The 19,938-nt window shown below is 50.9% G+C and overlaps 1 protein-coding gene across 15 annotated transcripts in view; it reads right to left on the bottom strand.

Annotated features, from left to right (window-relative positions):
• The window catches only part of Sipa1l3 (signal-induced proliferation-associated 1 like 3), a 198,790-nt gene that overhangs the window by 97,375 nt on the left and 81,477 nt on the right, over window positions 1-19,938 (bottom strand). For all 15 annotated transcript variants that reach the window (XM_011250732.3, XM_006540405.3, NM_001081028.1 and 12 more), the window contains one exon: window positions 17,003-17,079. The gene's annotated coding sequence lies outside the window, so the exon portion shown is untranslated. The remainder of the gene's footprint in view (window positions 1-17,002; window positions 17,080-19,938) is intronic.

Raw genomic sequence — 19,938 nt, forward strand, 5'->3', positions numbered from 1 at the left:
TTGGCTGGCCTGCAGTTCACTATGTAGAACAGGCTAGCCCTGAACTCACAGGTTCACTTGCTTTCCCTCCTGAGTGCTGGGATTTATGCTGTGTACCCCTCCCCCAGCCACGCCCAGCCATGCCAGTGCTGGATGACAGGAATGTGCCACTCACTGTCCCCACTTCTCTGTCTAGACACCCACCGGTCGCACCCACCCTTCTGTCCAGGGACAGTTACCCATTTGGTTCCTGAGCTTAGCCTTTTCCTGGGGTTTCTGTCTTCCAGTAGACACATCAGCCATGGGACAAGTCACACCTACTGTGTGAGCCTCCTCATCAGGGCCATTTGATGGCTGGAAGGAGACTGATCCCAACCCGTATGTGCATGAGGCCTGTTCTCCACCGGGGCCCTGCTCTGAGCACTGTTCCTAGGTTGGCTCCTTTGATCAGCACAATCCTCCTAGAGAGGTATTATTGCTATCTATCCCTTTTTTACACAACAGGAATTGAGTGAAAGTGACTTGCATAAGGTTACATTGCGGTACGAGGCAGAGCTGGGTTCAAATTCTGCCCGCTGACTTAGAATGTCCTTAATGGCTAAGATTTCCCCACTTTGGACCAAGTCCAAAGTCTGTGGCTTGAGGACACCCTGGAGCCAGATCTGAGTGGAAGGCAGAGTTCACTTCCTGGTGCAGAGCAAACACTCACTGGCTCCCCAAGCATTCCAGCGAGAGGATAAAAAGTCTCAGTGGCGAGAGGAGAGCTTCTGATGGGAGAGGGAGAGGGAGAGGGAGAGGGAGAGGGAGAGGGAGAGGGAGAGGGAGAGGGAGAGGCAGGTCAAGTGGAAACTTCTAGTGCTTTGGAAAGTGAGTTACGTCAAGTGATGTTTGCTGGGGCACACAGGTGAAAGGATGTCTTGCTAAAGCACACACATGAAAGACGTCCTGAAGCAGACACAGGTGAAAGCATGTACGGATTTAGCAGACAGGTGAAAGGACCGGAATGAAGGAGTGTAAATATGATCCACAGACAGTGGGAGATGAGCACCGAGGCTTGGTTTGGTTTGCTCTGCCTCACTACTCGTCACTAAAGACACACATGTATCGATCTGTGATCTGTCTTACACAGCATCATTGAGCTCAACTTTTGATAACACCGTCTTTGTCAGCAACTAGCCCAAGAACTGAGAGGTTCCTGCGGCACTTCAGTGGCCTCTACTCAGGCCAGTTGGTGAGCCTGGCAGTTTTGTCAGGACTGAACTATGGCTGCTGGTGTCTGCCTGCCTAGAGGACTGGTCTGCAGCTGCTGAGCTGTATTTGGTGTTTGCTATGGGACTGAACTGTCCAAAGAAGATCAAGTTCACCCCCAAAGAACTATTGCTAAACAGGTGCACATCCTAAGTAACTTTTCTCTTCCACTACCTCTGCTGGGAGGTGAGCTAGGAGAGGTTGAACCCTTATTAAAAGTGGGGTGCCTGCAAGTAGGCAGTCCTAGTTGCCTCCCCCATACCCTCTGCTCCACGGTCCCCAGTCCTTCCTGCCACATAGATATAGGAAGATGTGATACCAGGGGCCAAACCATATAGACATAGAAGCTCTGGGACTTGGAGAGGGTTCACCTATTTGCCATGCTGGATTAGAATTTAAATCCAGACCACTGACTTCAGAACTTCCCTTCCTGAATGTGTCCTCTCATCTCCTTGCAAAGAGATACCTGGTACTGACCAGACTGCCCATCTGTGGAGATGGCTCTGTGATAAGAGCACTTGCAATTTGGTGACCAGCACGCACATCTGGCAGCTCACAGCTACCTTTAGCTCCAGTTCCTGGGGATCTGACACTCTCTTCTGGTCTCTGCACACCTGAACATAAAGACGCATATGCGTATACATAAATAAAAATAATACGGAGCAAATCTTAAAAATGTCATGGTAGAACACTTACTTATCAACACGGACAAGGCCCTGGGTTTGATTCCTTGCACAGCAAACTAACGGAGAAGCAAGCACATCTCCAGACCACATTTTACAACCATCAGCTGCCCGGGGCAGAGGAAGCAGAGTGGTGAGAAGCAAACGTGGGCTGGAGGTAGAGCCTTTGCCCAGGAAGAATCCCCCAGTGAGGGAATGGGGGTGTGGCTCAATAGCAGAGCCAGAATCCCCCAGTGAGGACATGGGGGTGTGGCTCAATAGCAGAGCCAGAATCCCCCAGTGAGGACATGGGGGAGTGGCTCAGCAGTGGAGAGCACTTGCCCCGCATGTGTTGGACACTGGGTTTGATCCTCAGCACCACAAAAGCAAATGGAAAGAAAACAGAGAAGGCAGACCTGTGATCATCCAGGAGCATGGGGAAGAGCACTGGTGATCAGCGAGGAGCATGGGGAGGAGCACTGGTGATCAGCGAGGAGCATGGGGAGGAGCACTGGTGATGGGGAGGAGCATGGGGAGGAGCTTGGGTGGAATGAGAAGGAACGCTCCCTTGCATCAGCCTACCATCTGCAGCCCAAGGCAGACCCTGGGTTGAGTCTCACAGATTCACAGGGCTGCAGACATGTCAACACTCTCTGAAGCACTTTTTGCTGAGGTGTGGATCTGGTACAACTTGGTACCTCATACTAGGGGACCAGAAATGTGAGCTGCAGCAAGGAGTACCAGAGGGCAGCTGGATTATCACTGCTGATGCATAACAATGTGGCTAGCTCTCAAACACAAAATGTTTTGTGAAAATCATTAGAGACAGAAAACACACACCCAAGGCCGTTTCTGGAAGTTGGTGCGTTAGGAGACACGGTTTCTTATGTAGTCCAGGCTGGCCTTGAACTCACAGAGCTACATCTGCCTCCCGAGTGCTGGGATTAAAGGTGTGCACCACCACGCCCAGCTAGAGGCTGCTCCTTTACTGAAACTTCGAGATCTATTCTGCAAGAATCGGTCCATAGCCACAGCCATACCACGGACACTTTGCAAAGAGGTAGTCGTGGACGGAGGGAGTTCTGCTAGCAGGGGACCAACCATTCATAACACCAGTCTCTGCTTCTCTCCCTGTGGGGATGTGAGGGAGGAGGAAAAGACACAGGACTCAGGACTTTTTCAAAGGAAAACCACACTGGTTTACTCTCAAAAGCCACCAAACCACTGGGTCTGATGCGATCTGTGAGCGTGTGAGCTCGTCAGGACGGGAGCAGAGAGGCCTCTCTCTCTACCCTGTGGCGGGCACTGAGATGCCTGGTCAATTCCCACTGCCTCAGCTCCTGAAAGAGGGACTCCAATTGGTCAAAGGCAACAGGGTGAGTTGCTCCTCTCTGATCTGACTGGCTGATTGGCAGGGACCCATGACCTAAGCTGGACCAACTGTAGCCTGAAAGGGTTCAGAGCTCACGGGGAAGGGTCTTTTCAGTGTTATCTCTCTCAATGCCTATGCACAAGAAAGCATGTGGCCCTAGATGTCACTGGAAGCCATTCCTGGGACCTACGGACATGAGAGCTGGCATCCGAGACACATGTGTTAAGTGGCTGATTCTATCCAGTCTGGTGTCGCCTACCTCTGGACTTGTAGAAGATATGAAATGGCTTTCCTGTTTGGCCAGATGGTGCCAGTGTGTTCCAAGCACAAGCATCTCCATGTAGATTTGCATGCTAGCCAGCTGTCTTTGCTCTGTTTTTCTAAGGCAGGTCTTGTTACATAGCCCAGGCTGGGCTTGTGAGTCTGCTGCCTCAGCCTCCTGAGCACTAGGATTACAGACATGTGTTCTGGCCAGCCACTTGGGTTTTGATTATTAAAGGAAAGTCTCTACAAGAGGGAAGTGGGCAGCCACAGTAAGAACAGGAAGGCGAATCCATTCCTGTGTAAAGAGATGGCTTGCAGCTCTCATGCCAGTCTTCAGAGCAGTTCTCAGTGATGTCCTGTGTATGTGGGGGCTCGGGGAAGCCCCGGCAGAGTGGCCCACTGTATCGTCCCCATGCTCACTCACAACAGCTGCCTTGCAGCAGGTCCTGCGTTCTGCTGCTCCCGACAGCAGCAGGGGGCTCATCCCCAGCTGCTAGGGCTGAGGATGAGAGGCAGGCCCGAAAGCTGGCTGGCCTTCCCGCAGCTGCTCTGCTCCTGCATCAAAGGTTGCAACTGAGGATCTGGGCCACTGCTGTGCGCTCTGAGATGATGGCACATGGCGCGTGGACCTCCCAAGGCTCCCAGCTCCCCATCATCTTATCAGGTGAAAGGGCATTGGAGAGGAGTGGAAAACAAAGGGAAGCGCTTTCTGCAGCCTGCCCCGGTCCTATCTGTAAGCAGCTGGGTTCCCTGTTCCTGTAGAGCACTGAGTCACAGCTTGTCACACAGATTTGGAAAGCACTGAGCAGAGAGTGCCAGGCACATGGTTATTTCATTACTATTGTTACTTGACAGTGTGTAGCTGTAAAATGTAAGTTTTTAATATACAGTCCTTTTCTTTTTAGCCTGGAACATCCTGAGGAGGACGTTGAACCTCTGATCCTTTGGCCTCTCAAGTGCAGGAATTACAGGTGGGAGCCACCATATCTAGTACATTAGCTACTTTTCTACTGCTTTGATAAAACACCACAACCAAGGCAACTTATAGAAGGAAAGGTTTAGTTTGGGCGTATGGTTCTCGAGGGTAAGCGTCCATGGCCATCACAGCAGGGAAGTGTGAGCAAGCACCAGACAGGGCAGTGGGGACAGCTAAGAGCTCACATCTTGGAAATGGAGGGAGCAAACTCCAATGGCACAGTCTTTAAACTATCAAAGCCCACCCCTAGGGATATACTTCCTCTAGCCAGGCCTCCCCAAACAGTACCACTAACTGGGGACTGAGTATTCAAATGTCTATGGGGCCATCTTATTCGAACCACCATAGCCAGTGGTATTTGATGAATTTTGACATGCCTACAACTAGCCTAGCTCTAGCTGACATATACTGAACAAATTGTCCCCAGCACCCCCAAACAGCTCTTCTTTGTGTCCCTTCTTAGGACAGGGTCTCTCACAGGCTCCTGTGTTTTGGGTCCTTGAGGAGGCCCAAGGGTGATGCAAAAGCTATTTCTACAATGAAGATGCTGGAGCCAGGGAGGTTTCCTGTGCTCAGAGTCTTCCTCCTTTCCTTTCCTTTCCTTTCCCTTTCCCTTTCCCTTTCCCTTTTCCTTTTCCCTTTCCCTTTCCTTTCCTTTTTCCTTTTTCCTTTCCTTTTTCCTCTCCTCTCCTCTCCTCTCCTCTCCTCTCCTCTCCTCTCCTCTCCTCTCCTCTCCTCTCCTCTCCTCTCCCCTCCCCTCCCCTCCCCTCCCCTCTCCCCCTTCCCTTTCTTTTCCTTTCCTTCCTCTCTCCCTCCCTCCCTTCCCCTCCCAAGCATGTGGGCAAACAGGAGGATATGCAAACAGCCGGGACCCTAGCAGTCACCGGGACCCTGTCATTTGAGGGCTGGTCTGCTGTCTTCTTCTTACTCTCTGGGTGGTTGGTTGACTTTCAACATCCCTAGCTGCTGTTCTCTCACACCGATTCTTAGACCCCAATCTCTGTACAGCTGCTAGAACCATTAAGAGATGCAAAATCTGGCCAGCTCCCTCCAAGACCTGAAGGTCAGCTCTCGGCCTCTCGGCCATGGCCTTCTAAGCTCTGCCACATCCTACCTCTGCTGGGCCACCCTCACTCTTTCTGTGTCTGTCTCGAAGCAAACCTCCTAGTTTTGGAGACAAGGTCTCTCTGTGCAGCCCAAGGTGGCCTAGAACTCCAGATCCTCCTGTCTCAGCCCTGCCTCCGGCCAGTACTAAGGTTACAGACATGTTCCACTATGCCCAGCACCACTGACCACTGTTTTCTTTTTTGTTTTTGAGACTGAGTCTCACGTAGTCTAGGCAGGCCACTAACTCAATGTGTAGCTCAGGATAACCTTTAACTCCTGACATTCCTACGCCTACCACCCAAATACTGGGATTATAGGTATATCATCATGCAGCACTAGCAACTTTTCAAATGAAAAAAATTTTTTTTAGATTGTGCATTTTCCTTTATTTTTATGTAACAGATTTGTATTTAGAGTCTCTTAGGGAATTGAACAGACAGTAGTCTACATAAAGACACAAAAGAACACTGCACCAACTGATTCTATGAGGTTACAACAACAGTGATAACGGTAACAGTCACCATGTTCTGAGCCTGGGTATGTGGGGAGCCAATTTATCTCATCAAATAGCATCTTTATTGAGATTATTGTAGATTCACACGGCATTGTGAGACATAATAGAGAAAGTTACTAAATCTAGTTTGGAAATGCTAACACTGGACACAACTCTAGAACAGTATCATAAACAAATGCAAGCTATTGATTTTATTCAGACTTTTTCCCCCTTTATTTTCTAAGACAGGGTCTTACACTCTACAGCCCATATTGTCCCGCGCAACTCCCTACCATAGCCTGGGCTACCCTTGAATTTGTGGTTACTCTCCTGTCTCAGCTTTTCAAGGGCTGGGCACTGTCCCACCCCTCCTGCTAGCGTGACACCATCCTCAGCTTTTCTTCTTAGGAGTGTTCATTTGTGTGGCAGGAGGGCACAGGCGCCACGGTAAGTGTATGTGGAACTGCGCAGTGACTACGTGGTTGCTTCTCTCCTTCCATCTGTATGCGGGTTCCAGAGACTGAGGTTGGCTGACCAGGACATTATGTGCTGAGCTATCTGGCCAGCCCATTATCCAGGTTTTCTACACGTGGTGTGGTGTGGTGTGGTATGTGTGTTGTGTTCTCTACAAGCTTACCACGTGCATGTGTATGTATTCACCACCACCATGGTAGGAACAGGGAGGGTGTATGGGTGACTTTCAGTGGGCCCCTGAGTTCCACCCTATTCCCGTTCTAGAAGACCCCATCACTGCAAAGGTTGCTCACGCTGCCGTTTATGGCCCTGACCACCTCCCATCAACACACACTCCGAGCCATCACGTCAGTCGTGGCTATGGTCAGCTCTGCACACTGGCCTGGCAGCACAGCTTTCCTCTCTCAGCACTTCCCCCCCCTCCCCCCCAGCCTACCTCACACTTCACAGCTCTCTCTGAAGAGGACCACGGCCCAGCACCCACAGCCACGGCTTTGTTTACCTGGATACTGGGCTGTTTCCAGATGAGGTAAGGCACAAAGCTTTTTATGAACAATGGTAGGCAGATTTTTGTGTGGACAAAGATCTTATTTCTCTGGGCTAAGTGCCCAAGAGTTCACTGGCTGGGTCATATGACAGCTGTGTACTTAGTTTTTATGAAACCGTCCGTGTGGTTTTTTTTTGCATGGATGTCTTACTGCATTCCTGCCAGCACTGTCTGAGGGACCCAGCTCTCCACACTCTTCACCGGTGACTCTGCTCAGTTTCTCAGCAAAGGTCCCCTACGGGGCTGCTGTGCAGCAGGTACTGTTCTAGAGCTGGGGATGCAATCGAGCTGAGTGGCCATCCAGGAGGACTGGAGGCTAGCCTGGGCTAACTGATGAGACCTCCACCTTGAAACACCAAAAGACAGGAGTTTACTGGCCGACTGGCAGACAGGTAATATACAAATCCACTGAGCAATTATGATAAGAGCTGAAGGAAACAGAGTACAAATAATAAAAAATGATGAGTACACGGGCTCTGGCTACTGGGCCAGGCAGGCTGCAGCCCAATTCCAACTCCGTTTACATCTACTGTGAATGTATAGCACAGGCAAGGGACCTGACTTACCAGCGTGTCAGTTCCCCATCTGTAAAACCAGATGGCAAGCCTGCTCTCGTAGCATGTAGGCTGTCGCAACAGAAGTAAACAGAAGGCTAAGGGTGCAGCTCAGTAGAAGAGAGCTTGCTCAGAATACCTCGTGAGGGGCTGGGGGTGTGGCTCAGTGGTAGAAAGCTTGCCTAGGTCCAATACCAAGTACTAGCAGAATAAAAAAAAATGCCTTCACTGGTGCTGGAAGACTGAGTGGTTGCCCACAGCACACTGGCAGCAAAGACAGGCTTGATGGAGACCACCTGTTTATGGGTCTCTGCCAGCACTCAGTCGTGGAGGCGGTGCTGCTAAGAAGTCATACAGCTGTGAGGACTTCCAAGCTCTGTACGGCATGGCTCCATGTTCTGAAGGGAAACCCATTCTGCTGAGGACTGACAGCTATGCCACAGTAGAGGAAGGGACAGCAACGTGCAGTAGTGTGGCAACTAAGGCAAAGAAGAACCTGGGACTTTTCACACCCAGGGAATCTGCCACCATTCACAGGTGAGCTGAAGAGGGGCCCTTGCTGAATGACGGCAGCACCTGAGTGCACCTCACTCTCTGGGTCCACAAAGACACCACATTTGGAAGAGAATGTCAATGTGGGAGCCCCTCCTGGCCCACTTATGTCGCCCTAAACCTGGCCAAGAGAGGCATGCTTGGTTGACATCCTATGGAAGAAACAGGGAGATGCGATAGGAACAGGTAGCAGGCAGCTCGGGGCCTGGGAGAAAATGAGGACACCCATACAGAGAGCGGGAGGGAGCGTTGGCTCTGAGAGGACAGATTCATGAGTCACGGCAGCCTAAGACTTATGAGAACGTCAGAGCTGCAGTGACCTGCTTTGTGGGCCTCCCATGACCTAGAGTGACCAACAAGCTGCTCTTTCCTAGGACTGAATCTAGAACTGGGGCACCTTCTCCTGTGCAGAAAATGACTTTGAATCCTGCAGGTAGGGCAAACAGTTGGCAGGGGGAGCCTCTGACCACGAGCTTTCCCAGAGGAGAAGGGTGCTGGGATGCTAAGCCTTGAATGCACAGGGGAATTCAAAACCAAACTGCCACTTCATCCTTGCAACCCCTCCATGAGAGTACAGTCCCAGACCGTGGAAGCTGAAGCAGGGGATCATGAGTTCAAGGCCAGCCAGAGCTACATAGCAAGACCCCCCCCCCCCCCATCTCAGAGAAACAAACAATCCAAACAATCCCAACTGAGGACAGCTCCCTGGGCCCACTGTGGCCAACCTTATTGCCTTTGCTGACAATGCTGGAATGCCTGTTAGCTTCCCTTATGTAGCCAACACCTTCCTACCTCAGGCCCTTGGCTTTGGTTTATCCAGAGAAGATGTGAAGCTCCACAAATTATGCAGCTAAGCGCCCACATTTGGGAAAATTGCACCCAGAGTGCAATGAATACACCTGCTGGGTAAGCAAGGGAGATATCCTACCACAAACAACAGGGCCCCAGCCTGCCAGGGTGTGGGCTCCTATCTACCTTCAAGATGAAGATTGATGGCTTCTGATGCTTCAGAAAAGCCTCCTGAGGCTGTCTTGTCCCCACCCCGTTCTGGAAGAAGATGCCCTCCTTCTGCTCTCTCTAGATATTCTGTACTGTCTTTCTAGTTAGTGACCCCAGGCAAGCCACATGGCTATGCAGTGACAGCTTACCCAGACGGTGTGGGTGAGGATCAGACTCCTGGTGACATGGTGTTATCCCAATAGCAACTCCTTGCTAAACACCCACAGTGCTTCCTGCATCACCTCTGGAACTGGGCCCCTGAAGCTGAGGCCATATGAAGAGCTTCTCATAGCTCCAGGGGGGCTACCATGATCCCAGTTTACCAATGGGGACGGCTCGCTGGGCCTGTCCAACAGTAGGCAGCCAGGAATTGAATCTGGGGAGCATCCAGATCGTCAGGCAACCTTCCTAACAACTGCACCTCCTACCATCTGCTGGCAACTGGAGGTCAGATGCATAGAACTCATATGCCACATTGCAGGGTTGAATAGCTCATTCAAGGGCACTTCCCAAGAGTGCTAAACTCCCTCAACCTAAGAGACAGACATTTAAAATGCTTGTAGCTGATGGTTACTGTGTGCCGCACATGACCTAAGCATCAGAGGAACACATAAATGTGCAGGGCCCCACATTTACCTGATGCATCTATGTCACCTGTGCCTCCCATCAGAGTCCAGCTCCTCATCTGGCCTCACCTTCAGAGGTCCAGCTCCTCTGTCCTTCTCCCTCCCTCTCCATTGGCCCCCATTTCCCTGCCTTTTCTGCCTCTCTTCACATTCCCTCTGGGCAACTGTTCTTCTCTCTGGGTATATCCCTCCTCCAGTGATGACCCTGAGCCCCTGGTTTTCAGCACTATGTTTTATTGAGGACCCTGGGTTTCTTCCTGCCTAGGCCTTTCCTGTCCTCCACCAGAAACACATGTTGCTGCCACCTTGCCATCTCTCATAGCTATCCAACCAGCTAGAGCTGTATTCCTGGATAGTCACATCTTCTGCATTGCTTCTCAAGGCTGCACACTGATGCAGTGCTATACAGCCATTTCCTCTGAGACAAAGCATCCCACCGTGGAGGGGAGCTCAGTATGACTCACGATATTCTGTTTGTTTGTTTGTGTGAGACAAAGTCTCTCTATGTAGTCCTGGTTGGCTCAGAACTATTGTAGTCCAGGGTGGTCCAGAACTCATAGAGATGGGTCTGCCTTCGCCTCCTGAGTGCTGAGATTAAAGTTATGAGCCACCATACTAAGTGATAGAGCCAGGATGTTTGAAAGGGAGATGAAACATTCCCTTCTTCCTAGAAGCTCCTTAAGATCAGGAAGCAAATAACTCAAGAGCTTCAGGAAGTTCCTGAAACTGACCAGATTCAGTAGGAACCTCTCCCAAGGTTATATAAACACTAAGAACTCTAGGACACTGTCAGACAAGACAAGCCACCTGAAAGAGACACAAAGTATTCAAATTGCCTGGAAGCTGCAAATCAATAAATCAATGAGCTGTCTGAAAGAGACACTTTCTGATTTGTAGAGCTGCTTACAAGTTGTGCAGCGAGCTCCAGGGTCCCAGCTTCTGAGAGCCATTATCCATGCTGGGTGAATGAGCTCTGAGTCACTTCTGTTCCTCTAAGTAATCCCTCACCCATACTCCTGTAAGTGACCCCAATAAAACTCACTGGCTCATTAAGTTGGACTTTGATGGTATCCTTTGGCAGTCTGTCATTGGTTCCCTATCTAGGGCAAGGTGACATCTGTCTACATCTCCCAGGAAGAGTGTTGTACAACATGAAGCCCAACTCAATATCCTCACTACTCACCTGGCAGTTGGGCCCAAACCTCACCTTAGGCTCCCTCCCCACAAACCCCCAAGCAGGTTGCAAGCCTCTCTAAGTCTAAGTGAGGGCTACTCTTCCCACACTCTTCCACCACCTGCTTTACAATGGTGGATGCTACAAGGAGATTCTGCTGCCCACACAGCCTGGGAGATCCCCCACTTACATATAGGCCAGATTCCCACAGCCCTGTAGGGAAAAGGCTTGTGTCCCTACAAGGCTACACAGGGAGCCCTGCGCTCTCCCTGTTTTTGAGCCACTAAGTGGGTGTGTGACGGTATCTCCTTGTGGTTATCATCTGCCTTTCTGTAATGACATTACTGGTGGTGAGATCAGATCTCTAATGGTGACAGCAATGGTAACGAGCTGTGGGTTGACCCTGATGCTGGATTTATTATGAGCCACATGCACTTTAGGATCTGAGCAATTTGGGTTTTAGAAAGGCAAACTGTCATGGTCTGGGGAGCGCTGATAATTCATCCCAAGGGGACTTCTGCAGTGTTGATGGATATATCAGCATAGATATGCAGTCCCCTGGGGCCAGGGCCGGGTATCAAGGCCCCGAGGTCCCATTACCACACCCCAGCTCCCCACTGGGGTCTACAAAGAGCATTACTACATCTTAGCTCCCAAATCTAACATCAAGTTTGATTTCACGAGTCACCATATTTCATAGAGTTGACAAAATAAATTCAGGTAGATGGTTATGTTAACTGTATCTTTTTTTAAAAAAAAAGATTTATTTATCTTATGTATGTGAGTACACTGTAGCTGTCTTCAGACTCCAGAAGAGGGCATCCAATCCCGTTATAGATGGTTGTGAGCCACCATGTGGGTGCTGGGGATTGAACTCAGGACCTCTGGAAGAGCAGTCAGTGTTCTTAACTGCTGAGCCATCTCTCCAGCCCGTTATCTGTATCTTTTAAGTTAAAATGTACATTTATTTATTGTATGTGCATGTCACAATATACATATAAAAGTCAGAGAATAGCCACCAGAGGCAACTGACTCTCCTTCCATCACGTGGTTCCTGGAAAGCAAACCCAGGTCTTCTGCTTTGACAGAAACGCCTTTCTTTCCCCTCAGCCATCCTGCCAGCCCTGTCTATTCTGTATTCTTCTTGTGAGAAAGGGTCACTCCATGTAGTCCTGGGGTGCCCTGAACTTGTGGTGATTTCTCTGCCTCTGCACCCAGGCATCATGGGTGTTCACTATCATTAGCAGCTTGTTTTAGGCTTTTTATGTGTTTGTTGTGGGATGATGAAGTCTCTCATGTAGCCCAGGCTGGCCCAGAATTCCCAATCATGATGGCTCCACCTTTCTTTCTACGGTACTGCATGCTCCCTCTACTGGGACCTCCCATCTCAGTTCCACTCAGTGACTTCTCCTTACCCTTCAGGCCCCTCCCACAATAGGTATCTACACATGCCAAGCTCCTCCTCCCCTATGTACCTGAGCTCTGGATCTTCTGAGTACAGCAGCCATAGGCTCCCAAAGATGGAAACACCTGATCACCGTATTTGCAGAGTCCCAAGGAGGCATGGAATGTAGTAGGTGCTCAGTAAGCACCACACAGATCTACTCTGTCATCACTGTGTGTGTTCAAGCCCTCTTCCCCTTCCTGGCTGGAGATGGAAGTACACGTACTGTTCAGAGCCCTGCACATTCTGCCATCCTCCTGTCCCGAGCTGTATGGCTCAGCTTCAAGACAGGAGAGCCTCAGTCAAGGCCTGCCCCCCCCCCCCCCCAAAACACAAAATCAATGCTCCATCTGACCTGCTGCATGCCACATGACCCAGCAAGGAATGGCACTGATAGTGCTCACTTTAGGACTTCAGGTTCATTTGTTGCCACCTTAGAGTCTCACTCGTGGCTGGGAGTCCTGTGAATGAATAAAGTCACTAGGGGCAGAGACACTGTGATGAGATTTGGTGGCTGCTGGAAAGCGGCAGTCTCTGGCTGCAGGGGGTTACAGCAGTGAAAGGCCTGGGGGAGGGGCAGACAGAGCATTTACTCCCTGGGAAGTGCTACTTCCACTTCCTGTTGGGAAGATGAAAGGTCCCACCCAGAGCTGATGTCTTTAGATAAGGCTGCAGGCTGTCTCATCAAACACACTGTCACTTCTTCAGGGATTACACAGCCAACCTCCAGTCTCTGGAGACAGAAGAGTCTGCTTAGAAGCCAAAGCCACCCTGGAAACCCTATTAGCTGGAGGATGCTTAAGCAGCAAGGATGCATGAAGGGTGTGGGCTAATTCGGGCTGACAACCTTCCAAAGAAGTACCCACTGGGGCACTGCCCTCCCGCTCCATCCGAGAGAATAAATCACACTGTCAGGTCTAATTTGGGATTCGGGTGATGGGCTGTACAAAGCATCCGTGTGTTCTGACTGCAGAGGTCAAGGGCAGTCACAATCCCCAGGCCAGTGCTAAAAAGCCTAGGGACATCGTCGTCGTGAGAAACTAGGTTGGGAGACCAACAGCTGTGGGTTCCTGGCGCACACCAAAGAAAATTCCTGTTTTCTCTTGTAAAACTCCTGGCCTAAGCCTCAAGCTAGCAGCAAATTCCGGTTCTCAGAAGATAGGTCAGTGACATCTAGGCACCCTGAGAGTTCGGCATTTAGTGGGTAAGGATCGCCATGGCAGCGGGGAGTGGTAGTGGTGCGGCTGCGGCTGCGGGTACAGCTTTAAGGGCGAATGCACACGAGCTGCCTCAGCCACCCACCATCAGCACCATCAGCACCAGCAACACCAGCATCCACTAAGTGACCCTCCCCCAGCCCCACTCCCACCCCTTGCTAGGCACTGTCCCAGGTACTTAAGTTTGTAAGCACATTTAACCTTTGGAACCACCCCTGGGGACAAACAGCAGCCCCCATGGCTTAAGCTGCCCAAGTGGGCCCAGCCAGTGGCGCGGCTGAGACCGGACTCTGGGCAGGTGTGCTTGGGTTCCTTGTGAACCCATTTTGATTCAACAGACTTGGAGAAAGCCAAGTGAGGACTAGGTGTCTGCCGGGGATGCCCATGGCCTTGCGGCTTTCCTGGTTACATTTCTTGTCATTCTGCCGACACGCTGCACTACAGGGATGAGCATGGGGGTTACACAGGAAATGTGGGCTGAAGCAACCCGCAGGATGCCAGGCAGGTTAAAAAAAAATAGACCGAATAGTTAAAAGTGAGGGTACCGTTTGCTGGGAAAGGAAGACCATAAGTATTTTCCCTGGCAATTTACAAGCCCCCCCACCATGTCCCTTGAGTCTGGCAAGGAGGACACATGACTGGTGGGGCAACCCAGAACCAGACCAAGACTAGTGGGAGGGGCTTACACACAGGCATAAAGCAAGATAGGACACCACATCTGTCCCTGGCTGGAAGAATTCAGACAGGAGCTGGACAGAATGTAGCCGGGCCTGGCAGGGCCCTGAAGACAGGCTGCCTGAGTCCGCCCGGGCCCACTACTCTGTAAGCACCCTCCCCATGCCGTGCCTCAGTGTTCACACCATTACAGGGGCAATGATGGCGGTGACCTCATAGGGTGGGTGTAAGGACAGAGTGAGCTCATGCATGGAGAGTGTTTACAGCAGGGCCTGGCCAAGAGTCAGCTCCCATTAATACCAATTATTACCGCTCTTCTCCCCTGTGGAGCCAGACACTCTGCTGCTGGCCGGTTACCATTTGCTCTCTCCACTGCCCTTTCCTCTGGCCAGAAGGTTGAAGCTTCAATGAACTTTCCTACCTGCCTTGCTGTGTGTGTGTGTGTGTGTGTGTGTGTGTGTGTGTGTGACACCACTCTGCCCAGTGAGATGAAAGTGGTGTTATCTAGGGGATTCTGGGAGTGCTCGCACGGGTCACTGGAGTTAATCCCTACTTTTGTGCTGTCTGGAACTGTAGCAGCAACCCTGCAGCCGGCCAAGAGGGGAAAAGCCCACAGAAACGGGGCGGCATCAAGCTATTTCCCTGGCCCACCACAGAGTATGGGAAATTTTTTTAAATCAAAGGTTGTTACCCTGACAAGGCCCTTCCCTCTAGCCCGTGCACCAATTAGCCACGAACTGTAGCTGACAGATGGGGAGGCTATGGGGACATTGCAGATACCTCAGTAGACACGGAGAGGGGAGGCAGCTCCCAGCAGATGCTGGCATTAGTGCATGCAAGTTTGTGGATAAGCAAGGCTTCGTCAGAGTCTTAAAGCTCCCTCCAAAAGCCTTTGAGTTATATTTGGAAAATGACGGTAGGGTTGGCAGGGGAAGTACCTGGCAGACAGACACCACCTTAGCCAAGTGAGTCAGATGACACCGGGGCAGGGGGTGGGGGGTTCATAATCACAGACACCGTGGATCCCTGGGACAATACCCTGAGGAGGAGACATTACCTCTGTGATACTCTTCCCATTCACAATATCGCCTTGATAGAGTCAAGGGAAAACATCAAACAAAGCAAAATCCAGACGCTGCACAATCACAGAGTGGCATGCCTCCCGAGTCACAAAAGACTAGAGAGTGCTGGGACCTGGTACAGACTGTAGGACAGTAGGTTGTCATGACTGGCTGGAAAGATAGCTTAGTGGAGTGTCTGCGGCCCAAGCACGAGGACCTGGCACTCATGAAAAGAGCCAACTGTGGTGGCACATACTTGTAATCCCAGGGCTGGGGACGGGGCAGATAAGTCATACACAGGCCATAGGGTCCAGTGCAAGAACCTGTCTCAAAAACCAAGAGAGGAGGCTCAGCAGCTAAGAGCACATATCGCTGGCACAGAGGACCCAAACTTGGCTCCCAGTATTTACACAGGGCTGCTCACAACCACTGAACTCCAGCTCCAGAGAAACCCAACACCTAGAGGCGCACTCCTTTAATTCCAACACTTGGGGGGTGCGGGGGACAGGGGAGAGGCAGGTGGCAGATCTCTGGGAGTTCAAGGCCTGCCTGGTCTACAGAGTGAGTTCTGGGACAACCAGGGAAATAAACAAAACCACCTGCGTACCCATGCAAGAAGCAGTATCTGGCCTCACAGGAACACTTAGGGAGGAACCACGTGGTCTCACAGGGTTCACTGAGTCCCACAGCGTGGCCTCGGGTGTCTGTGTCAGCTGGTAACACTTCTAGCATCTGGCGCCAGAATCTCCACCCTCCCTCCCACTGCCCACGCTGCCAAGGTCTCCCTGTCTTTCCAGAACCAGGCAGCACTGCTCCCAGAACCCTGCCATAAAGGCTGGCACTGGCATTCAGGGATGCTTCATTAGGAACCAAAAGAGCGTGCGCCCTGAAACTGACTTCACGACCTAAAATCTGTCACCGAACATGAAAGAGCATGATACTTGTGAGAAAAAAAAAAAATCACGCCCAAATTCTCCCAAATTTAACCGACTTAAACCTACACATCCAGATAGGTATTTACCACACATACATATTCTCAATCGTGTGCCAGCCAGCACCTATGCCGCCACCACAGAGCTTTGAACCTATTGAGAGTGTGGCAGCATACGGCAGGGTTATAGGCCCGTTTTGTGTCTCCCTGTGTAGTAGGTTCGCAAGGGAATTCCAAAGTGAAGTTTACTCTACATAGAATTTAAACTGAATGAAGACCGTACAAAACCGAAACCCCCTGACTGTAACTGCCTGTGAACGAGGCTCTCTGAGACACACTGCTGCTGAGGTGCTGGTACCAGAGCATCTGTACAGCCTGGGTTTGTTCTCAGAGGACAGACGGAAACACAAAGCATGCATATGTGTGTGTGGGAAACGGGGTAGCAGCACATGGCACAGTGAATGAATGACAGAGCTTATCTCTGAGGGAGGCTGGGGGGGCTGGGAGGCTGGGAGGCTGTGGGGCTGGGGGGGCTGGGGCAGTGATAGAGACGGTTCTCTTCTCTGATACTCTTTGTATGCATATTTAAAAATAATAGAGGCATGTGTATTATTTATAAATTTTAAACAAATAGCCACAGTACTTACCTGGATCCTAGTGCACCTTTGCAGGTCTCACAAGAGCCAAGGCCAAAGGTCAAAGGGCAAGGTCAAAGGTGATGCACCTATGAAAAGGAAAAAGAAAAGGTCATGCTTTTGGCCAAGGGGCACAGGGTCTTCCTGCTTTAACAGTCACCTGTCACACTTGACAGGTACCTACCAAAGCCTGGCAACTGAGAACACAGTAGAACAGGAGAGCCGCTGTCCTAGGGAGAGGAGTTGGCCGAACAAGCACACAGCACAAGACCAGGGCTGGCTAGGGTCTGATGCCAACTGAGATGAGAACATGGGGTGGAGGGAGCAGGGCTGCTAACACACAGAGGGGAAAGACACCCAAAGGGGTTAAGATCACAAACTATGCCTGCCCTGGAAAGAGCTTCCAGGCCACAGGACAGCTGGTGCAAAGGCCCTGAGGCAGGAGTGCATGGCCACCGTGACAGTGAGGACAAAGGACAGATGCACAAGTGTGGGACACACAGGGACATTCCTTTCCGAGAGTTATGTGTGCAGAAGTGACAAGCAGTACTTGTCTGACACAAGTCTGGGCGCGTGAATATTTGGTATGGTTCTATTTATCTGAATGGTAAGATTTTAAAATTGTGAGTGTATAAAGTAATGTATACACGTGCAGGCACACATGTATGTGCACTTCTAGATCAGAAGACAACTTCTAGAAGTTAGCTCTCTGCTTCTACCTTTAGGTGGGCTCTTGGGATTGAACTCTGGTTGTCAGGCTTGTTCGATCTTGCCAGCACACAGTTGAGCATTTTAAGGATGAAGCGAGTCTGTTCATACTACATGTGCTAGCACACGCAGGGCCCTGAGTCGGGAGGAGCTCTAGAAGGGCAACCTCCAAATGTCCACGGGAAACGGGTATGAAAGGATGCAGAGGACCCAATTCCATCCAGAGATCAAGATGTCTTAAAACGGAACCAAGTCCGTGCTTGCTTTTCTTTTCTTTCATTTCTTGTGCATGTGTGTGTGTGGGGGGGGTGGTGGTGGTGGGGGGGGCTGACTTTGTAGCTCAGGCTGGCCTCAGGCTCCCAGGTGCTGCTCTGTGTGCATCAGCGTGCTTGGATCTATCCACATACTTGCTACTTTACAACTGAGGTCTAGTGATGGATTCAGTGACTTAGAAACAGGTGAGTAAGGTAAGCCAGGTGTGGTGGCACATTCAGGAGGTTTAGGGACAGGGACGGACACAGGCTTGAGGACCTCTGCAGGGCAAGGCCCTGAGGAGCACATGATCCAGACCTGGCCTCACGCTGAGGTCACTGCACTGCTTTGCCCCGTTCCTGGCCTGGACGCCAGGTGAGCTAAGCAAGGACAGCAGCCCCAGGACAGGGAGGAGGAAAGGAGAGCAACAGGGTGGCTGGTCCTGCCTGATGGGTCACTTATATCTCTTTACATCTGCCAAGACCATCTCAGCCCCTCTAAGAACAAAACAACACAGAAGACCAACTCAACCACGGACCCAAAGAGCCCAGAGCCAGGGAAGATACAGCACCCTTGACACTGTACTGGAGGCCTGGACCCTGCAATTCCCGATGCCATTGTTAGTGGGCTCTCCCGGGCTGCATCTGTATAGTCCCTCTTTTACATAAGCAGGATGGCCTTGATTTGTGTTTGTTCTCAAGAAAAATAGCTCCCAACTAACACAGAAGGGCAGAGGCCAGGCCGCTGCTGTTCTCACTGATTCCCAGAGCTCACTACCATGCCATTTAGGGAGGCATAAGATAAAATTAGCAACAGTCACTATACATAGAGCCAGCAACTCCAGAAAAACACACATTTCAGAAGAACCCAGAAGCAGCCCCTTGGGTCCTTGCCTGTTCCTCAGCTGTCCAAACAGTTTTGACTTTCGAGATATTTCACAGGATGGGAGGGAAGCAGAAAGAAATATTAAGGACACCTTCTTTGTCACCATCAGACTTGCTATTAGCAAATTCCTGGGATAACCAGGAAGCCCCTGAGTAAAGTACTTGTAAAATTTTACCAGGCCCTGTAGGAGTGCAGTGGAAACTGCTTTTCTTTTCTTTTCTTTTCTTTCCTTTTCTTTTCTTTTTTTCCCCTTCCTCTTTAGTTATACACATTTTTGTTTTTTGAGACCAGTGTCTTACTATGTAGTCCTGGCTGTCTTGGAACTTACTATGTAGACCAAGCTAGCCTTGAACTCACAGAGCTGTCTGAACTCCGGGATTAAAGGTGTGCACCACTACAACAAACTACAAGTCCCTCCACCCCTCCCACATCCACCAGAAGAGGCTATCCTGGGCTCAAGCTTTTCCTGCCTCAGCTTGGCACTCCAGAAGGGAAAGGGCGCTATGGAGCCTCCTAGCTGCTTATGGCTCTCCTTCCTTCGGGGCTAGGTACCTCGGACTGCAAAAGACTAGAGGCCTGTCTGCCTGGGGTCACTGAAGTAAAGGGCGGCTCAGAGGACAGCAGGGAAGGAGGGCACTAGAGCTGGGACACCTGAGCCTCCTCAGAACCCTGGGGAGGGAGGGTGCCAACCCTGCACGCCCAAGACCTTGGCTCATCAGTCACAGGCACTGCACTCACAGGCCAAGCACCACATCTCAGTAGGGACTCGCAGGCCGATCAGAGCTGGCCCTGGGAGTTCTGTCACTGTGCAGAAGGGGCAGTAGGCGGGGACTGACCTAGCAAAGTCTTGATAGGAATACGTAAGTGTCAACTCTGGTCAGGCCGGATCTGGGATTCCTGCATCCCAAGCTACTAGGCTCCTTTTGAGGTTTAAGACAGGGCAATTCTGTCCTAACAGAAATAACAGAACAGGAAGGGACCTGAGAGAACAGGAGTGCATGGTCATTTGTGTTTAAGGGAACAGGACCCTTTCAGGACACCTAGCTGCTTCTCTCCAGGGAGGAGCCACTCTGTGGGTGAGTCCTCCGGGGCCAGGAAGAGGA

This window comes from Mus musculus, chromosome 7, assembly GCF_000001635.26.
Source record: "Mus musculus strain C57BL/6J chromosome 7, GRCm38.p6 C57BL/6J".
Lineage (NCBI taxonomy): Eukaryota > Metazoa > Chordata > Mammalia > Rodentia > Muridae > Mus > Mus musculus.